The sequence below is a fragment of the Rhinolophus sinicus genome, chromosome 16, assembly GCF_057876585.1.
Source record: "Rhinolophus sinicus isolate RSI-liver-muscle chromosome 16, RSI-T2T, whole genome shotgun sequence".
In the NCBI taxonomy this organism is placed as follows: Eukaryota; Metazoa; Chordata; class Mammalia; order Chiroptera; family Rhinolophidae; genus Rhinolophus; species Rhinolophus sinicus.
The window spans coordinates 26,099,434-26,120,406 of record NC_142516.1 but is presented as its reverse complement, the minus strand read 5'-3'; the positions used below and the strand labels follow the sequence as shown (position 1 = coordinate 26,120,406).

The 20,973-nt window shown below is 33.6% G+C and overlaps 1 non-coding gene across 1 annotated transcript; it reads left to right on the top strand.

The window, feature by feature from the left end:
• Positions 1-5,465: 5,465 nt before the first annotated feature.
• Positions 5,466-5,539, top strand: TRNAI-GAU (transfer RNA isoleucine (anticodon GAU)). Its single transcript has one exon. It is a non-coding gene; the product is annotated as a tRNA-Ile (tRNA).
• The last annotated feature ends 15,434 nt before the right edge of the window (positions 5,540-20,973 follow it).

Here is a 20,973-nt window from a genome sequence, read left to right as displayed (position 1 = left end):
TGCAAGCTAAGCAGAGAGGGCTCTCCAGAAACTAACTTACCTGCCTTTCTTCTTGGACTTCCAGCCTTTAGAACTGTGAGAAAATAAATTTCTACTGTCCTAAGTGTCCAAGTCTGTAGTACTTTGTTATGGCAGTACTAGAAAACTTATACACTGACCAATTCTGACTTTGAAGTAGAATTTATATAATAGTTTGTTTCCATGTTCTCTCCTGTTTTAAGCAATCACTCTTTGCTCATGTTGTTGATTTTCTTATGAATATTATATCCCCGAATGACTGATTATTATCTGAAATGTTTTATGAGTTACAGTTATTAAGCTGCCTTAAACCATTAATACCAATAATGAAGAGGGAGGTCTTCATTCACTCCATTTCCAAGCCATGTTCACATGTACATTTCCCTTGTAATTCATGTTGGTTCAGTTCCATAAATATCTATGTGCCAAGCTTCAGGCTAGATATCAGGCTCATAAATTCTATTATTTATAACTGTGACTAGGGACATAGCCACATATTATTAGATACTACAGAGAAGGGGAATCTATATCACAGTAGGGTGCTGCCTGAGTGTAGATGAATGGTGACTAGGAGTTTGACAGGTGAAAAAAATGAGGAAATGAAAAGGGAACAATATGAAGAAAAACATGAAATTTCACTATTTTCAATCCTTCTTCTTGGCTAGAGACCAACTTAGCTACCCAGAACACATAGACAGGCTTTTGAGACACAGGCTTCCCAGCTGCTGACATTTCCTACTTCTGCCTCTCCTGAATAAATTACAGAAACAGCACTGATATCCTTATTATGTAAAAGAAATTTAGAGTAGTGACATTTCTTGCACAGAGGAACCTGGCCAATAAGTAATAGAGCCAGGAACCAACACCAGTTCAGTTTCCTACAAGTCGCCCCTCCTTCTAAACCTATACCGTGCTCCCCACTTTATACATTACTTCATTTTATTTATTTTATTTTATTATTAGTGTCAGGTGTATCATTACTTTTTATAGATATCAAGATTTCTTTGTGATATTATGATGAGGCCATGTCATTTTATGAGAATGACCACAGCACATATTAGTCCATCATTTTCTATGTACAACAATTTTATTGGTCATTCAAAAGTAATTACTGTGTTTATTCAATTATGAAGTACTTTAAAAACAAGTATAGGTGCTTAAGAAACTTACATATCATTTGGAAAAAGATGAAACAAAATTTACAAAGGCTGAAAAAAATACAAAAGAATATCTTTAACTGGCAAATCATGTAAAATAGACTAACGTATATTTCCAGCTGAAATAGACCTCACACATTTCATTTTCTTCTGCGTGCCTCCCAGGCAAACTAATCAACTTAAGAAAATCAGATTGATTACATTTCTCTTTCCAACCTCTTGAATCCCACTTCTTGATCATGGCATTATGCTCTGCTCTGTCACCAAACTAAGAATCCTGGAGTCATCTCAGACTTGTCCAAGTCCATCAGATTCTCTCTCTTTTCAGCATGGGAGGTGGGGGTGTACAACTGAATGAACCTCAACCCTTACAAACACGAAATAGTAGATAATAGCCTTCATGTTAAGACTTGATGCTTTTTTTAGTGAATTCTTATAGTAAATTTCAAAAAAAAATCTAACATTTGTAAATTCCTACTACTCTTTTTCCACTGCAACTTTTATAAGCCTATTTCTCTTGCTTTCATGTTCTCACTCTTGCAGTTGATCTTCCTACATCCTTTCCTTTCACCCTTGGCAATACATTATACATACTGATGCCTAATTACTTTCTCTGAAGCATAGATCTGATCATGTCACCTTCCTAAACTAAGTTCAGTTAATCTCTGGCTAAAATACAGGGTGCACTGCATTGAGTACTGGGAAGTTACCCTTGAGCAAAGGTGTAAAAGGCCTTGAAATGTACACTAAAAAATGAGATAATAGTTAACATTAGATTGTGTTTTAATAAGACAAAATGCCTCATGAATGGAATGCCTTTCCCTGCCAACTAGCAATAGACATAGCAACTGTGTAGAAGACATAATTCTTTAGGAAAGTTGGCAGTTTCTGTCAAAATTTAAATGCACAGACCCTTTTAGAAAACAATTCTATGTCCAGTAATATATTTTGCAGGAAACCTTCAAATGCAAACAGAAGTGAGTTTTCAATGGCATCCTTTGCAGGATTCATTCATTTAGTGAATATTACTGAGCACCTACAATATGTCAGGAACTATACTAGGTACTAGGAACAAAACGATGAGCAAATAGATCCAATATAAGCTTTCATGAAGATTACAAATTGGTGAATAAAAAATAATCAAATATTCACACAGATGGTTAGCTGTAAACTGTGAAAGTAATATGAAAGTAAATATAGAATGCTATGAGAGCATAATGATGGAGTGTTTACACTAAGGTGAATATTGTGGAGATAGTTACAATTAGGCTAACATTTCAAGGATAAATACTAGGAGTACGGGAGGGATTAGGATTGAGGGTGGGAACCCTAAAAGGATGGAATCTAGTATGTGAGATCAGAGAAATATCCCCCAAGGAAGTGATATTTCATTTGAGATATGTAAAGGGAGAGAGGTGAGAGAGAGAAAGACATGTGGGGAAGAGAAGAATTGCCAGGTAAATGAAATTACATGTGCAAAAGTATGAGAAGGAAAATTTTGGGGACTAAAATAAGGTAATTGTGACTCAAACATAGTATTTCAAACTCTGACAGAAACACTTAAATATGATTAATAAACACAGAGATAAATTATGTTATACCCATAATATACAATACTATTAAAAATATAGAGAGATGATAGATGGTCTATTATTAATTGAAAACAAAAATTTATCTCAAAACACTTGATTTAGGACAAAAGCAAATATAATATGATAGCATGTGTGTGTGTGTGTGTGTGTGTGTGTGTGTGTGTGTGTGTGTGTAGGGTCAATGATTTTAAACTCCCTCATATATGAAAACAATATTTTTCCTTTATCATATTTTAAAGAAATTCCATATCCTACACTTTACCTGATCCACAAGGAAATTTTTTTCATATGCTTGGCAGTTGTCTAAGTAGGGAATAGGAATCAGACTTCAAATATGATTCAAAGGTATATGGTTTGGACATTTATTTCAGAATACAGATGTTTGAATTGCATTGCTGATAGTCACAAGATGTTGACCAATTTCCAGTGTCCCATCTCATTCTTTCTTTTATTCCAGATGATAAAATCAAAATTGTATTGCCATAAAATTTGACTGTGCATTGTACAATTCAGCATCATTACAGCTGAAATATTTAACAAAGCAGATGACAGAAGAAGCAGGTTTGAGTTAAAAATAGTATTTGGGAGAAAATGAATTTTATTGTAGGCCATTTGATTGAATAATTCATAGAACAATTTGTTTTGTTTTCAATTTTTTTTTTTTTTTTTAATCTGGGATTGGAACGGTCGTTGCAACAAAGAAAATAATAGACTGGATTATCAATAGATAGTGTTCTATGGCACTTAACTTGAGATTCGTAAGAATCTCAAGTCAATACCGTGTTTCCCTGAAAATAAGACCTAGCCGGACAATCAGCTCTAATGCATCTTTTGGAGCAAAAATTAATATAAGACCCAGTATTATATTATATTATATTATATTATATTATATTATATTATATTATATTATATTATATTATATTATAGACCCGGCCTTATGTTATAGTAAAATAAGACCAGGTATTATATAATATATATTATATATTATATAATATATTATTACATTATATGATATTACATTACATTACATTACATTATATAGACTCGGTCTTATAGTAAAATAAGACCGGGTCTTAAATTAATTTGTGCTCCAAAAGACCCATTAAAGTTGATTTTCCGGCTAGATCTTATTTTCGGGGAAACACGGTATGTTATACTGAAACCCAAAGAGTATGAAAAGACAGATTCTAACAAAGAGCCTTAGGACCTCAGAGTCTAAAGTGACTCTGAATTTTTGCCGAAAAAGAGGGAGAGGGATAATAGTGTATAGCAAATTTGGGGTAGGAAACAAGGAATCCGTATCATACAAAACTTATAAGAGCAAACAATATGGGAATATACAAGCTGTGGTAAGGTTACCCAGAGTATTAGACTCAGGTTGCCGTTTAGTGTTTGTAACAGCTAAAGTATGAGTATGTAAGAAAATAAAGGCCAAAAGTGGAAAACAGTCACTAGCATATAGATGGTATCTCAACTCCCTGGGTGGGATACGCAGGAAGAACTCCATAGAAGAAAAGGCCTAAGATCTACCTTGATCATTAATTTATTTAGTATTAAACAATTATTTATGAAGGATCTACTGCTGCATGGTATTATTTCCCTATCAGTGATACAGCAGATAAAAACACTATCAACCAATTCACTTCTATGGAATTCATATTCTAGTGGATTCTAGAATATTATAATAAGGACAAGTCTAAAGTAAGAGCAAGCAAAAGAATCTGAAAAGAAAGATGTGAGAAAATGCAGAGAAAATGTTGGATTCTGAGTGAGACCGAGGGAGAGGATGGGAGGAGGAGGAGGAGAGAGAGGGAGGGGAGAAAGAGAGAGGGAAAAGGAGAGGGAGATGGAATGAGAGAGGGAGAGGGAGAAGGCTAGGGAGAGAGAGAGGGAAGTTGAGATGAAGAGAAGAATGTAGTACTCAGCATCAAATGACAAACAGATCAAACTGAAAAATGTCTCCAGGATTGCTCCCTGGACCTGGAAAGTCACGTGCCCTATCGATAAGGCTATTTTCAGTAAATACACACACAGTCATAATCATGCAATGCAGAAGGTGGTAGTGTGCCACAGGAGACAATAAATAACAGCTGAGTAGGTTCATAGGGAGGATAAGCGTAAGTGAGAAAAGATGTCCACAGTCCAGTACAGAAGTAAGACATGCAGTTTATGAATGTATATATGCCACAAGGCTGAAAAGAGCCAGCTTCTTTTGTAAATGGTCTTTGATTGCAATTTCTCAGACCCTGTAATATGCAGAAGTTTGCCATCCTAAAATGATACCAAAATAGTTCTATCGCACGACATTGTCTTGACTGCAAGAGTTTCAAAAAAGCAGGTGGAAAGGTAGGCTGCATATTTTATTATACACCTGCCTATCCCTCAAAATAATAGTGTCTATTCTAAGGCGGTTACTGATAAGCAAACAGAAAGGCAAACATAAATATTTAGCATGAGTCAAAGTACTATGAGAGGTAGAATATATAACATTCAAGCCGCATAGAATATATTAGATAGGCTGTAGTTGCTGAACTGGCAATAGCAATGCATTTGCCCTTTCAAAACAACAAGAAGCATCCAAAGAACTCTGTAAGAATATTAATGGTATCACAGTGAATCAGGAAACCTTTCTGGTAAGTTTGACCTTCATTTAAGAAAAAAAAAAAAAATCCAACTTTTATTGAAAGGTGTTGGGGGTGGCCAGTTAGCTCAGTTGGTTAGAGCATGGTGCTGATAACACCAAGGTTGCTGGTTCGATCCCTGCATGGGCCACTGTGAGCTGTGCCCTTCTTAGGAAAAAAAAGAAAAAAATAATAAAATGAAGAAAGACAGGTGTTTGCATTATTCCATAGCTAGTGTGACTCTTTAAGTTATACACGACAGGTTCTTTTCTCAGCAAACATGCATCCCAGTGAGCCCTTACTTGAGCAGTGATACCGTCTTTCATGTATTTATATGTTTCAGCATATGATACTTTAAATGTGTATTGCTAAGATTTATTTGATAGGGTATTGTCCCATTTTCATTGCCCCATCTAGTTTTCTTTTCTTTCCTACAGATAATATAAATCAAAATCTTAGTGCCATAAAACCTAATTGAACATCTTGCAATTCTGTATGATTATAAAGTAATGCCATACATGAACAATGCTTTATGTATTTGAGTGGTTTATTTGCCTCTTCTGTAAGATGATACAAATGACAATCAACTTAGGAACCTACACATGGCAGATTTTCACGGTACTATTCGATCAGTTTAGGTGCTATACATGAAACCTGATGAGCCTAGTAATAACTTTAGAAAGCAGGGTTATCAAAGGAGTGCCGATTTCAGCAGGAAAAAGAATCATCCACAACTAGAAATCTCTATAGACTGCCAAATTACCCAAAATTCTATTCTGCGAAGCAGTAATCTTTAATGTTCCAATAAAAAGTAACTCTTTTTGGGATTGCTATTGTGTTTGTAATTGCACACTCAGAAACTGATTTGCATAATATTGCAAAGGACCACAGAAAAGGTACTGATAAAAATAATTTAAGGTGACTGAAAAGGCATTTGTGACTATGCTACTCTGACTTCACTTATTCTTCATTCAATTACCAAGTACCTACTCTGTGCCTGGCACATACAAGTCATTGGAGATAAAGATTGAAAAAAAACAACCATGCATTCCATGTGCAAAAGGAGTCCATGTTTTAACGCTAACATAATAAACAGACAATAAGCGCAGTGTTTGATATTTCTCACTATAGAGGTATCGTGTATCAAGGATATTTGGGGGTAGGGATTGGAAGCTCAGGAGAAATGAATCAAGGAAGCTACTGAGACGAGATGGCATTTGATGAATTAGAAACAAAGACAAGGAACGGAGAGAGAGGACATTCAAGGTAGAGGGAGTGTCATGTGAAAATGCATAGAAAATGAAAGGGCTGGGTGCATTTTATATATACAGTATAATTTAGGTTGACTAAGTATAGGGATGGATGAGAAAAAAAAATAGGAGAAAGCAGATGGGAAAGTTAAATAGAAGGCCAGTTAATAATAAATTTGTGTGCCATATTACAGACTTGATTTAATGCTGATGGCAATTAGAATCCATTGAAAAATTTATGTTAGAACATGTCCTAATCAGATTTGCATTTCCAATATATCACTGTGGAATACATTTTACAGAGAGGCAAGTACCAAGATCTTTTAGGTGGCGCTTACAGTAATCAAAATGAGTGATGGTATGAGCCAAAATTAAGTTAAAGGAATGGGCTGAAGGAAAGGGAATGAATTATGAAATATTAAGAAACTAGAATTGACGTAAGCTAGTAGAAGAAAATACACATCAATCTCTTCAGAAAAACTGATGTGTTTTTTGTTAGAACTCAGATTTTATCTGAAATGTTATACTCTCAATTTTAATTTTAAAAAGGATTAATCCAATAGAATGCTTTGATAGATTTTACTTAAACAGTTTCAAAACATCTTTTTATTGCTGGGGAATGAAAGTGTTCTTGTATGGTCTCAGGAAGGGATTCCCGGACATACAAAGCCACGCAAACAAAGCCAAGCAAGACAAGCGTTTATTAAAGAAAAGGAATACACTCTCGGAATAATGGGTGTGGGCATGGCAGAAAGAAGGGCAACTGCACTAAAGAACAAAGAAGTTTAGGATTATATTTGAATAAGGGCATGAAATATTCAGGGGTGGCAGTTACAGGGGTTCCCAGGGTGGGTCCCTGCTGTCTATCACCACTCCTTCCCTTCAGGAGGAGGGATTCCCTTGTAGGAACTGTCTTGGAAATACAGGGGTGGAGATTTTTCCCTGCCCAATGCTAATAGTGTTACTATAATCTATTACAATTAGCTGTAGCTGCACCCTTTCTTAAGAAGGATCTTATTTCCTTTTTTCTTTGTTTTCCGCATTTCCTCCATCTCTCCCTGCAGCCCTGTTCTTTCTGCCTAAGGTAACATTTTCACCAGGCTTTTTTAGCAGGGCATATACCTATATGATACTATATGTTTCATATGAGACTAATTTTTATAAATTTTGGCTCCGATTTTGCCCATATTTTTGTTATAAAAATAAAATAAATTAATATCTGTAAATTTATTAGTGACTGGAACATATTGGTTTTTAAAGAAACAAATAAAAACAGTGCCTGTTTAACACATATTTTATCTGAGTCCATGTTTGAAACAGCTAAATCAAAAATTTTAAATGAGTTCTAAATTCAATACTTCCGTTTAACTAACCACTTGGAAAACTTTTAAAAGTTTCCTGATATTTTTGCTGTTTGGGGTGTGGCATATAACATCTGTTAAATAGAGCACTGAATTGCTGATTGTTTTCTGTACTTTCTGAGTTTATGAACATTTTGGAACATTTTTTTGTATTTCCAAATACAACATTTTCTTTCTTTCTTTCTTTCTTTTTTTTCATTGCTTTGTTCATTTAGTAAATACTAATAACTTTTTGCTTTGCGCCTGGTACAGTGCTTAGTAGCTGAGGAATCAGAGGTGAATAGATATCCTTTCCTCAATGAAATGGAATATGTATCTGCATTTTCATTTGTGTATTTGTGACATATATCTCCAAAATGTATACATTTACACCTGTTCTCTATAGATTCAGATGCTTGTGCAAAAAGCTTTAACTCAGGAAACACTTAATTCTTTTCAAAGACTGTGCTAGAGCTCATTCTTATGCAAATCTATGTGCTATGCTAAGCTTGGTATGCACATAAAATAAAACCATGAGATATTTGTCATTGAAAAGCTCAGCAAAATTTATCACCAAAACTAAGAATAGAAACTCAGAAATACCTTTCTGATATGATATTAAAGTGTTGTAATGCTAAGCTATTGCAGAATGTCTACTAAGAACGAAAATCAATGTCTGCAAAATTAGATTTGCAAGGCAGAACAGTTATTATATTGAATTTAGGCTAAATAATGAGCAAAATCAGAAAACTGATTTTTGTGTGCTTCCATTAATGACAATAAAATTTCTAAGATTACTTTTGTTTTATACTCTCATCTCCACTTTTTTATCTTTTAATAAACTACCTCTAAAATTCTCTATCACCCATCACTTGTATTATGATTTTGGAGTACTGATTCAGTGAAAAACACTTCACACATCGTCCATTCTGTAGAAGAAAAATGACCCACTTCTCTCTCCTTTCAATGTATAACTTGACCCTGAGGGTACTGTTTCCTACACCTGCTTTTTAACTTGTTTTTTTAATCATGTATTCTGCCCTTTTGTGATTTCAGCTTATTTACTTGTATTATCTAGTGTGAAATTAATGTTCATGTGAAAAATACACCTAATCCTTAATTTATTCTGACCTTTCCTTTGCAATACTTAATAGTCCATCGTCCGTGGCAACATTATGAGTCTTGCCATCAACTGGAATTAATGCTTATCCTTACCGAGGCTAGATCCTGAATCGTTACAGGCAATTCACACCTACTACAACAGATTTGGAAATAACCATCTGTCCCTTCAACTGAACAATTATAGTTTGGTCTCCATTTCACTCACATTATTATAGATGTTTTACGTGATTTTTCTAATCTCTTGTCTCTACTTAAAAAAATTAATCTCTTTATTGAGGTATATTCAATATAGAAATAGACTGGATATATTTTATATATATATATATATATATATATATATATATATATATATATATATATATATATATATATATAAATTTGATGAGTTTGAATATTATTTATATACCTACGAAACCATTTCCAGAATCCAGGTAATAAACATAAACTCCAAAAGTTTCCTTTTACCCATTTTTTAAATTTTTTTGTGGTAAGAACACTTGAGTTCTACCCTCTGAAAAACGTTAAGTGTAAAATACTGAATTGCTAACTATAGGCACTATGTTGTACAGTAGATGTCTAAAACTTGCTCATCTTGAAAATATGCAAACTGGAAGTGTATATTTGTTGAGCAAGAAGTCTCCATTTCCCATTAACCTTAGCTGTCCCTGGCAGCTGTCATTTTCCTTTCTGTTTCTGAGTTTGACTATTTCAGATTTTTCATGTAAGTGTAATCATGAAGTATTTGTCTTTATGTGATGGGCTTATTTCATTTTCTTGGCTCTACCTTTGAGTTTATTCTCCTGGGAATTATCAGTAATTGTTTTGTTTTTGTTTTCTGAAATGCAAAATTGATCATATTACTGACCTGCCATTCAATGGACTTCTGGTTAAGAACAGTAAAGATAATTTTAGTTTATCACCTCACATGGGTATTCACCAAAAGTAACAAAGATGTCATAAATAATAATAAAGAAAATTAAGTTCTTTTAATTCAAATAATGCATTTCAGCAAAGCACTCATTGAGGTTAAAATCATAACGCACATTTTTTTTCTTTGTCATAATAGATAGTCCTATTGAGCAAAAACTGAGTTCTCTTGTTCTAGCTTTTGCTAGTAACTGAATGAAGTTTCAGTAAATTATTTTTTAATTTTGTCTCATTCTCCAACTGTAAAATGTTGGACAAGATCACTGAGCTCTATTCAGTGCTAATGCTTTGGCTCTATTTCTCTGTGTTGAGTTTTATTAGAGAGAGAAACATAAAGGGAGTGGGAAAGAGTGACTAAAAAATTATTTTTCTGGATGTACACTGAAGCAGGCAAGCAGATAAAATTGCAGGGGTAATAAAATAACAGATAACAGAGGCAAATGATAAAAACAGAAATTAGTGAACTTGAGTTATAGTAATACTAACCCTAAGTATTTTTAAAATTTGAGAACAGAAACTTCTGTTTATGTGGAAATAGGAAGGTCATCTTTGGGGTTCTGGGACTATGCAAGAGGAGTTATAGAGATGGGGCACAGACGGTAATTTTACTTACTAATCCACTGTATAAAAACTAAACTCATCTTGCACTTAAGAACATCTTTGCAGCATTCATCAAATTTAATTTTTAAAGCTCAACAAACCTCACAATCTTTTAAACCCTTTCACAAAAATTTAAGCCTCTCTCCACTACCCTTTTCCCCCCAACTATGTTTCTTCTTGCTGCTCCCCAGGAGCTCTCATTTGTTCTTCTCATATCTTTTCTCTCTGTCTTTGCAAACATTTTCCCCCAGAGGAGAGACAAAGGACATGCATAATATTTAAAGCATCCAACTTGGGGTTGATTATTGATTTTATTTTTCTGTTAAATCATATCTAACTGCTGCTTGTCTCTGCTTACCCAGTTCCAAGCTTTCACATACGTGAACAGGCTGAAATGAATAAGCAAAATATTGACTTTCAAAGAACAGAAAGGTAGACCTGGGAAGGTTTTACTACCTCCTCTAATCCAAAATCCTTCCTTTTATAGATGGATAAATTGAGTAGGGATGGAAGGAACTTGCCGAGGGTCAACTGTATTGTATAGACTGAGTCAGATACATTATTTCAATGCTGTTACCCTACAGGGTTTGTCATATCACAGTGAAAAGTGCCTGCTGGAGCTGTATTATGTACCTCTGATTTCCCTCTACTACATATGGGCTACACTTTACTCAACCTCACATTCCAAAAGATAATCTGCTATTAGGAAATGTTTAAGGAGCCCTAAATAAAGAAATTTAGTATCTGAAATTTGCATGTGCCTGTTTCTGTTGGATATTATTTACTGTGCTTCTTTACTTATTTTGCTACAATTATGAAGTGTAACCTTGTCTTCTTTGTGTTCTTTATAATATTTACTTGTGCCTGTTGGCACATTCAAGCAAAAATCAAATTAATTAAATTCTGAGGGTTTTTTTTTGTTGTTTTGTTTTTGTTTGTTTTGTTTTTTCAGAATACACATGTAGTTTGAATTTTGGTGAATGATCGAAAAACCTTACAAAATTTGACTTCTGGTTATCAATTATCACTTTTGACTTTATTTCTACTGAAGAGACAAAGGAGTTCCTTCCTAGTCCCTTTACCATATTGAGTTTATTTCCCATCCAATGTTAAAATGACAGGAACATTTTTGGGGGTTTTATACAGAAGCAAATTATTAGATTATCATTTTTGGTGAGTCCTCATGTTTATATTCTATTGTATACATCTCTCAAAACTGTAAAAAGAGAACCTCAAAGTCTACAGAATTTGGTAGGACGTCTAAGATTATAATTAAGCTTTGAAGTTCACTTATTTCTCCACAATTATATTTTCACTATATTTTTGGGTTTTGTGGATTCCTTAGCTTTGTGCAAGATATTTTAAATATATATATATATATATATATATATATATATATATATATATATATATATATATATATACATATACATATATATATATATGTATATGTATATATATTCAGCATATTTGTTTCTAGTTCGATTTACATTTTGGTTCTAAGTATTTGGTATACTCTACTAGTGAAAATAGGATAATTACTCTAATTTCCATTAGAGGTAATACAACACAACCAAGTGCCAAACAAACCAAATTAAAATAGAAATAAAATAAGCAATTTATAACAAGGTGAAAGTCAGCATCCTTGTCTTGTTCCTGATCTTAAGGAAAATGTTTTTAGCTTTTCCCTGTTGAGTATGATATTAGATGTGGGTTTTCTTATTTCACTTATTTGGGTTTTCTCTCTTTTTTGCTTGATGAATCTAGTTAAAGGTTTATCACTTTTGCTTATCTTTTCAATGAACTAGCTCTTGGTTTCATTGATCTTTTGTATTTGTTTTTTATTTCATTTATTTCTGCTCTGATCTTTATTATTTCCTTCCTTGTACTCACTTTGGGCTTTGTTTGCTGTTCTTTTTCTAATTCCTTTAAGTGTAAGTTTAGATTATTTGTTTGAAGAGATTTCTTGTTTCTTGAGGTAGGCCTGTACTGCTATGAATCTCCTCCTCTTAACCAAGGTTAAATACTATAGCATATTTCAGTATGCTATGGATGTAAAACATACATTTGGATCAAGATATATCATATATATATATATGTTTATATATATATATATATATATATATATATATATATATGTTTATATGGTATATATATATATATGATACACCATATAAACAAAATGAAAGATAAAAATCATATGATCATATCAATAGATGCAGAATAAAAACTTTGGACAAAATCCTGCATCCATTTATGATAAAAACTCTCAACAAAGTGGGAATGGAGGGAACATACCTCATCATAATAAAGGCCATACACAATAAACCTACTTTTATTCGACATAGTATTGGAAGCCCTTGCCACAGAAATCAGACCAGAAATAAAAGACATCTAAATTGGAAAAGAGGAAGTAAAACTGTCATTATTTGTACATGACATGGTACCATATATAGAAAACCTGAAAGATTCCACCAAAATACTTTAGAATTGATAAATGAATATAGTGAAGTAGCAGGATACAAAATTCAAATTCAGAAATCAGGTGCATTTTCATACACCAATGAACTATCAGAAAGAGAAATTAAGAAAACAATCCCATTTACAATTGTACCAAAAATAAAATACCTTGGAATAAATTTAATCAAGGAGGCAAAAGACCTATATTCAGAAAACTATAATACACTGAAGAAAAACTTGAAGAAGATAGAAATAAATAGAATCATGTACTGTACTCATGGAAAAGAAGAATTAACATCGTTAAAATGTTCATACTACCCCAAGCAATCTATACAGTCAATGCAATCCTTATAAAAATCCTAATGGCATCTTTCACAGAACTAGAATATACAATCTTAAAATTTATATGGAACCACAAAAGACCCCGAATAGCCACGGTGATCTTGAGCAAAAAGAACAAAATTGGATGTGCAATGCTACTTGGTATCAAATTATATAAAGTCTACAGTAATCAAAATGGCATGGCACTTACATAAAAACAAACACATAGATTAATGGAACAGAATACAGAGCCCAGAAATAAATCCATACCTGTATGGTCATTTCATCTATGACAAAGGAGGCAGGGATATACAGTTGGGAAAAGATCGTCTATTCAATAAATGGTATTGGGAATACTGGATAGATATATGCAAAAAAATTAAACTAGACCACCTTCTTACACCATATACAAAAATAAACTCAAACTGGATTAAAGACAAATTAAGACCTGAAACCATAAAACTCCTAAGGAAACCATAGACATTAAACTCTGACATTGCTCTTAGTGGTATTTTTTCTTATCTATCTCCTTGGACAAGGGAAACAAAAGAAAAAAAATAAACAAATGGGACTACATCAAATTTAAAAAGTTTATGCACAGCAAAGAAAACCACCAACAAAACAAAAAGGCAGCCTACTGAATGGGAGAAAATATTCATCGATGATACATCTGATCAGGGGTTAATATCTAAAACTTATAAAGAACTCATACAACTCACCACCAACAACTAAAACAAACAAAAAATCCAATAAATAAAAAAATGGGCAGAGGACCCGAATAGACATTTCTCTGAAGAGGAGACACACATGGCCAATAGACATACGAAAAGACGCTCAAGGTCACTAATCATCAGAGAAATGCAAATTAAAATTACAATGAGTTATCACCTCATGCTTGTCAGAATGGCCATCATTAGTAAAGCAAAAAATAAGCGTGTTGGTGAGGATGTCGCGGAAAGGAAACCCTCATGTACTTGTTGGTGAGATTGGAAATTGGTGGAAAATGGTTTGGAGGTTCCTCAAAATTTTAAAATAGAACTAATTTATGACCCAGCAACTCCACTCCTGGGTATTTCCCCAAGGAAATCCAAAACACTAATTTGAAAAGAAATATGCACACCCACCGTGTTTCCCCGAAAATAAGACCTAGCCGAACCATCAGCTCTAATGCGTCTTTTGGAGCAAAAATTAATATAAGGCCCAATCTTATTTTAATATAATGTAAGACCGGGTATTATAGAACATAATATAACATAACATAACATAACATAACATAACATAACATAACATAACATAACATAATATAATAATTTAATACCTGGTATTATTTTAATATACGATCCAGTCTTATATAATATAATATAATATAATTAATATAATATAATATAATATAATATAATATAATATAATATAATATAATATAATATAATACAATACAAGACTGGGTCTTATATTAATTTTTGTTCCAAAAGACGCATTAAAGCTAATAGTCTGGCTAGGTCTTATTTTAGGGGAGACACGGTATATTCACTGCAGTGCTCTTTACATAGCCAAGATATGGAAGCAACCCAAGTGTCCATCAACTGATGATTGGACAAAGAAGAGGTGGTACATATATACAATGGAATATTACTCGGCCACAAAAAATAATGAAATCTTGCCATTTGTGACAACATGGATGGGCCTAGAGGGTATAAGTCATACTGAGAAAGACAAATACCGTATGATCTGACTTATATGTGGAACCTAAAAAACAAAATAAATGAACAAACAAAATAGAAACAGACTCACAGATACAGAGAACAAACTGATGGTTGCCAGAGGAGAGCGAGGTTGGGGAACTTGGTGAAAAGGCGAAGAGAGTAAGAAGTACAGATCGGTAGCTACAAAATGGTCTCTGGGAATGTAAAGTACAGCATAAAGAATATAGTCGATAATGTTACAACAACTATGTAAAGTGCCAGGTGGGTACGAGACTAATCAGGAGGATCACTGTACACCTGAAACTACTATACAATAACATTGAACGTCAACTGTAACTGAGAAAAATAAATAAATAACTTTAAAAAAGAAATGAAAGAGACAGAACATATAATGTAAGCAGAAGTTAACTGGAGGGGGCTGTGTTTGAAGGGATATGAAGGAATAGCCTTTGTCAATCTATTATTCTTTATCTTTTGCTTTTGCATGTCCGGGATACATTTTTGCCTATAGCTGACTGCATTTCACAGCAAAGTTAATGATTTTGGTTTTACATTTCCAGGTCTTATTTTACTCTAAAATGTACAGAGAGGCAATGGTTCTATACTCCAATTTATTTATTTTTTCTTTTATTATTAAATACAGTGTTCCTCTTCCACATTGTTGGTATTTTCAAAGCGCACTAATTACAATTTCCTTAAAAATTCCCTATCATGTAACTCTAGATTTTATTTTTTATCAAACACACATCTACATTTTTTTAAAAAATTCTGAATTTGAAAGGTCCCACATATATTTCTATTTTCTTTGCAATATTGAAGTTTACATTTGAAGCGATATCTCCCATTTTACCCACAGACATAAAAAGCTTCTGTGCAAAGCTATATACTGTACTAAGATCGTCTTCAGATATTAATAGGTCAGTGGATTTTTTGCAATTTTACTCACATTATCTTTTGTTCAAGGTCAGTAATAATGATGGTATCGCTATTAATTAAATTGATACACCCAATTTTTGAGCATATACTATCACTTATTTTTTTAGGATGTAAAGCTACACGTGAAAGATAACCTGTAGTTTAACAGAGTTTATGTTTTATTGTTGGAGATGGATAAATAATTGCAGTAAAAGGGTATATATACTATGTTGTGATAAATATCAGGTGAGTATCACATGATTGCAAAGATGTGCTTTATAGAGAGACAATTTTCAAATCCATGAGGATGTTTCAAGCAGAAAAAAGAGCATATTATAAATGCTAGAGAGAGGAAAACCATGTCAAGTTGGAGAATAAGTTTGGTAGCACTACTGACTTATGACAGATAGATAAACCTGAAGATAAAATGCGCTCTCTTATGCTGTCTGTGCCGTGAATAATATAAGCAGCGGGTGACCCTAATCTTGTCCATAACTTATGGTGTGTTTTCAATGGAAATAGAATCCTTAAATTTGTTTTGTTTTCTGTTTATTTCAGAAAGGGTTGATCAAAGACAGAAATGTTTCCTATGCTTTGTACCTGAAACATGTGCTTGGAAGAAAATCTTCTCAGAACAGATGCGCTACATACAGAGTATGAGGATGCACTGAAATCATCCATATCCTTTCTTTTATGACATGATTGCTCAGTTAATTATATACATCTTAAACATGTAAAGAAAAGAGAACAGATGGTATAGACTTAGTTAAAAAGAGATAAGTCCTTGAAAATAACTTTACTCATCATAACTTGAATTTCTGTGCTCAAATTATTTTGTTCTATGAATCAGAAAAACAATGCTACTACTGAAGAAAAATGCAAGAGCACAATTCTAATATCAAAGTCATTGATGTATCCCAACAAATGTCACATTACCGTTACTGAAGAACAAACAAAGTGACGTTATTAAATGTCCATAGTGAACAGAACTTTGCTTGAAAGAAAACAGTGAACTTCTGGGTTGAAAGACAACTATTTGGAATCTTAGAATCCTTCATAATCCATATATTATGGAAATAAAATTATAAACGCAGCAAGCCCTTATTAATCTGTTATACATAGGTCTTATGTTCAGAAGAGGGAATCCACTCCTCCCTAAAAATCCATATATTCCACACACACACAAAAATTGAGCTTTCTTTGCCAAGCTTTTTCAATTTATTAATGCATACTTGTGCCCATCCATTCGCTCATTCAGAGACCTGATATCATTTTATTACCTCTTTCTTACTACCAGGCCCATGAATTCGAATTTCAAATCACACAACTTTTTCCAAAAGTAGCCTCCTAAACTGTCTTCTCAAATCCATTTGTACAAATTTATAATCGGGCCTTAAAGCTTCTCCAAACTTCTAGGAAGTCCTTTTAAAATGTTATTCAGATTTTGCAACTTCTATGGTTAGAACTTTTTAATCGCTTGATACTTCCCTTAGGAAAAACCCAAATCTCACTAATTCCTACATTCTCCAGCATCTGCCTTACTCTATGTTTACTCCTGGTACTTTAGGCTCAGCTCACTAGCGGTACAGAATAAAAATTACAGTTTTTCATCTTTTCTTATCATGGATGGGTCTTGAGATTGTCATGCTAAGCGAAATAAGCCAGACAGAAAAAGTTGAGAACCATTATGACTTCACTCATATGTGAGATATAAAACTGAACACAACAAACAAACCAGACAAAGAAAGTAACAAACAAAAACTTATAGACACAGACAACAGTTTAGTGGTTATGAGAGGGTAAGGGTGTAGAATAGGGTAAAGGGAGTCAAATATATGGTGATGGAAGGGGAACTGACTTTGGGTGGTGAACACAATGCAATATATAGATGACGTATTATATAATTGTATACTTGAAACTTATAATTTTACTAACCAGTGTAACTCCAATACATTTAATAAAAAAGAAGCAGAAAAAATAAAGTAAAAAATAATAGTGCAAAGATTTTTAGAATGAAAGTTAGTGAAATTCTCTACACTCACTCTGTTCTAAATGGATTATTAACAATAACTATTGTATAGGGTATTTGCAGGATTCAGTGAAAACTCATTTTTTTCTTTTCTGGTAGAACTTTATTTTTTTAAATTTCAGCTTTATTAAGGTATAATTGACAAATTGTAAGATTTTCTTTGGTAAGTTTTTTTTAATCATCACTAAAATCATGGTGATTATAGATGTATATCTATATAGACATATCTACCATATTTCCCTGAAAATAAGACCTAGCCAGACCATCAGCTCTAATGTATCTTTTGGAGCAAAAATTAATATAAAACCCGGTCTTATTTTACTATAAGACCCAGTATAATATAATATAATATAATATAATATAATATAATATAATATAATATAATATAATATAATATAGTACCAGGTCTTATATTAATTTTTGCTCCAAAAGATGCATTAGAGCTGATGTTTCGGCTAGGTCTTATTTTCGGGGAAATACAGTATATATATATATATGGTCATTGTTAAAGGATTCCCCCCTCATCTAGTTAATTAACACATCTGATAAGTCCTTAATATGCAATCTGTACATTTGGTCTTTTTAATAATAGGGCCATTCGCTCTTTTGTAAACAGGAGTTATCTTAATTATACTATATGTGTATTCATGATACTTTGAAAACATGATGGAAAAAGACTGTGTTTTGCTTACCATTACTTTCATATGCCTCACCTGCTTCCTGGCCCAAAATAGACAGCCAAATATTTGGTTGTATGATGGCATGTCAGGAACAGAAACATCATACAAGTAAGTATAGAATGTGGCCTAAATCTGTCCTTAAGTTATAATGCCCTCTTTTAGGACAGGGTATTAGTGTAACTCAGTGATTTTTTAAGGAAAACACGGATTACATTTCTCGGACATATGCCTGGCTAAATTCCCTGGGAGACTTACTTTCTCTACTACTGAAACTAAATCTTTCATAGTACCTTCTCTTAGCAGTACCACCCCCTTTAGCAGCTTGCTTTACTAGTGTCCCTGCCTTACATAACACAAGGCAGTCACCAGATTTGTATTGAGGAGAACGATGGCATAAACCTACCATGAGTAGACCTGACCTTTCTTGCACTCCCCAACCCCCCTACTTCATATTCATAAGATAAAAAAAATACAGTGAATGTTTACATTTAAAAAATTGATTACAGTAAAAGACACAGTGCCATTAGTCGCCCTCAAAATACTCCCCCTCGCTTCAAACACAATTATCCCATCGTCCTTGCTACTGTCTGAAGCAGTTCTGGAAGTCCTCTTTCATGAGTGTCTTTAGTTGTGCTGTCATGGCTGACTGGATGTCCTGAATCATTTTGACTTTGGGGAAGAGCCAGAAGGTCTCATGGTGCCAGATCCAGTGAATAAGGTGGATGAGAATACACCATAATGTTTTTATTTGACAGAAATTGCCGTACCAGAAACGATGTGTGACACGGAGCATTGTCATGATGGAGGTTGATTTGTGGCACACTTTAAAACACACCTTCTCTCAATTGTAGCTCACACCTGGCTGACTGCACCGAACAGGTTGAAACTTGTCTCATACTGTTACTAAGGTTTGAAGCACTGCCTCCCATATTGAACATCCCTGCCTTTCCACTGGGTGGCACTTGACAGCAGCATGCACCACATTTTGTGATCACACATCACTTCTGTTATGACCTCCACCCATATCTGACCCTCTGTCATATCCTGCCCTCTGTCTCTGTAAATAAATTCTGTAAGTCAACACAGCTACATTATTTGTTTGTGTAGTATCTTTGGCTGCTTTCATGATAGAATGGCAGAGTTTCATAGTTGCAACACATACCTTATGACCCATAGACCTTAAAATATTTATTGTTTGCCCTTTACAGTAAAAGTTTGCAGACCCCTAATTGAGAATATTAACTGATCATTTGCCTATTTTTTTTCTAAGAAATCCTTGTAGTAAGGCATTGTCTTGCTTATAAAGTGATTATATCACTAGTCAACCCTCAGTTATGCAGATACTTAAGGATGGTTTTTGAGTGATGTGAGATTTTATGAATCCAACAGTGTTTACTGACCTAATCCCTTTGAGGCCTATGGTATACATCCATGAAGGCTGACATGGACAACAGCTTTAGTCTGTAGCCTCAGAGCAGACAATAACAGCTTGATCAATACCAGATGAAACCCAAGACCCATTAATTATTGTTATGGGTTAAAAAGCTTGCCTAGACATATGCTCTTACCTTAGCAATGTAAGATTCTTCTCATGGGATGCAATCCACTAACCTTCACATATTAGAAGGCCACCAGGTATGATCAATCAATTTTAACCCAATTGAACTGATCTACCTCAGGTCCTAAAAATCAATGATTCAAATGAAATAACTATCCTGCAACAATAACATGTGGAAATTTTAAAAGATTTAGCTCCTTCTTCTATAGCCAACACAGCATTTGATTTGAAGGAATCCTATTTACCCTATTTAGAAACCACCCTTGTGTTCCATGTATCTTGCTCTGTTTCTGACTGCAAACATTTCCAGGCTGATTAACTAAATGAGTGTACCAGCCATTACAACAGTATTTTTAAACAAGAGTCAGACTTTGCTCCCCAAGAAATACTCCCAGGCAGTACAGTGTTTCTCAGTAAACTACTTCAGCACTTAAGTTAGAGGTTTACCTCTTTGCTCCCTCCACAATGGAAATTACCTATTATATGTTTAAATTAATTACGCTCACCTCTCCTAAGGATTCAGAATTGGTACTGTCTTATTATAATAGGATTTTCAGTGAAGCTTTGCCTACAATGCACTTTTTTAAGATTGAGAAGCTATTCAATTTAATTTGATTCAAAAACAATTATTTTGTCCAACATATGAAAATATACTCTACTTTGAAATACATGCATATACA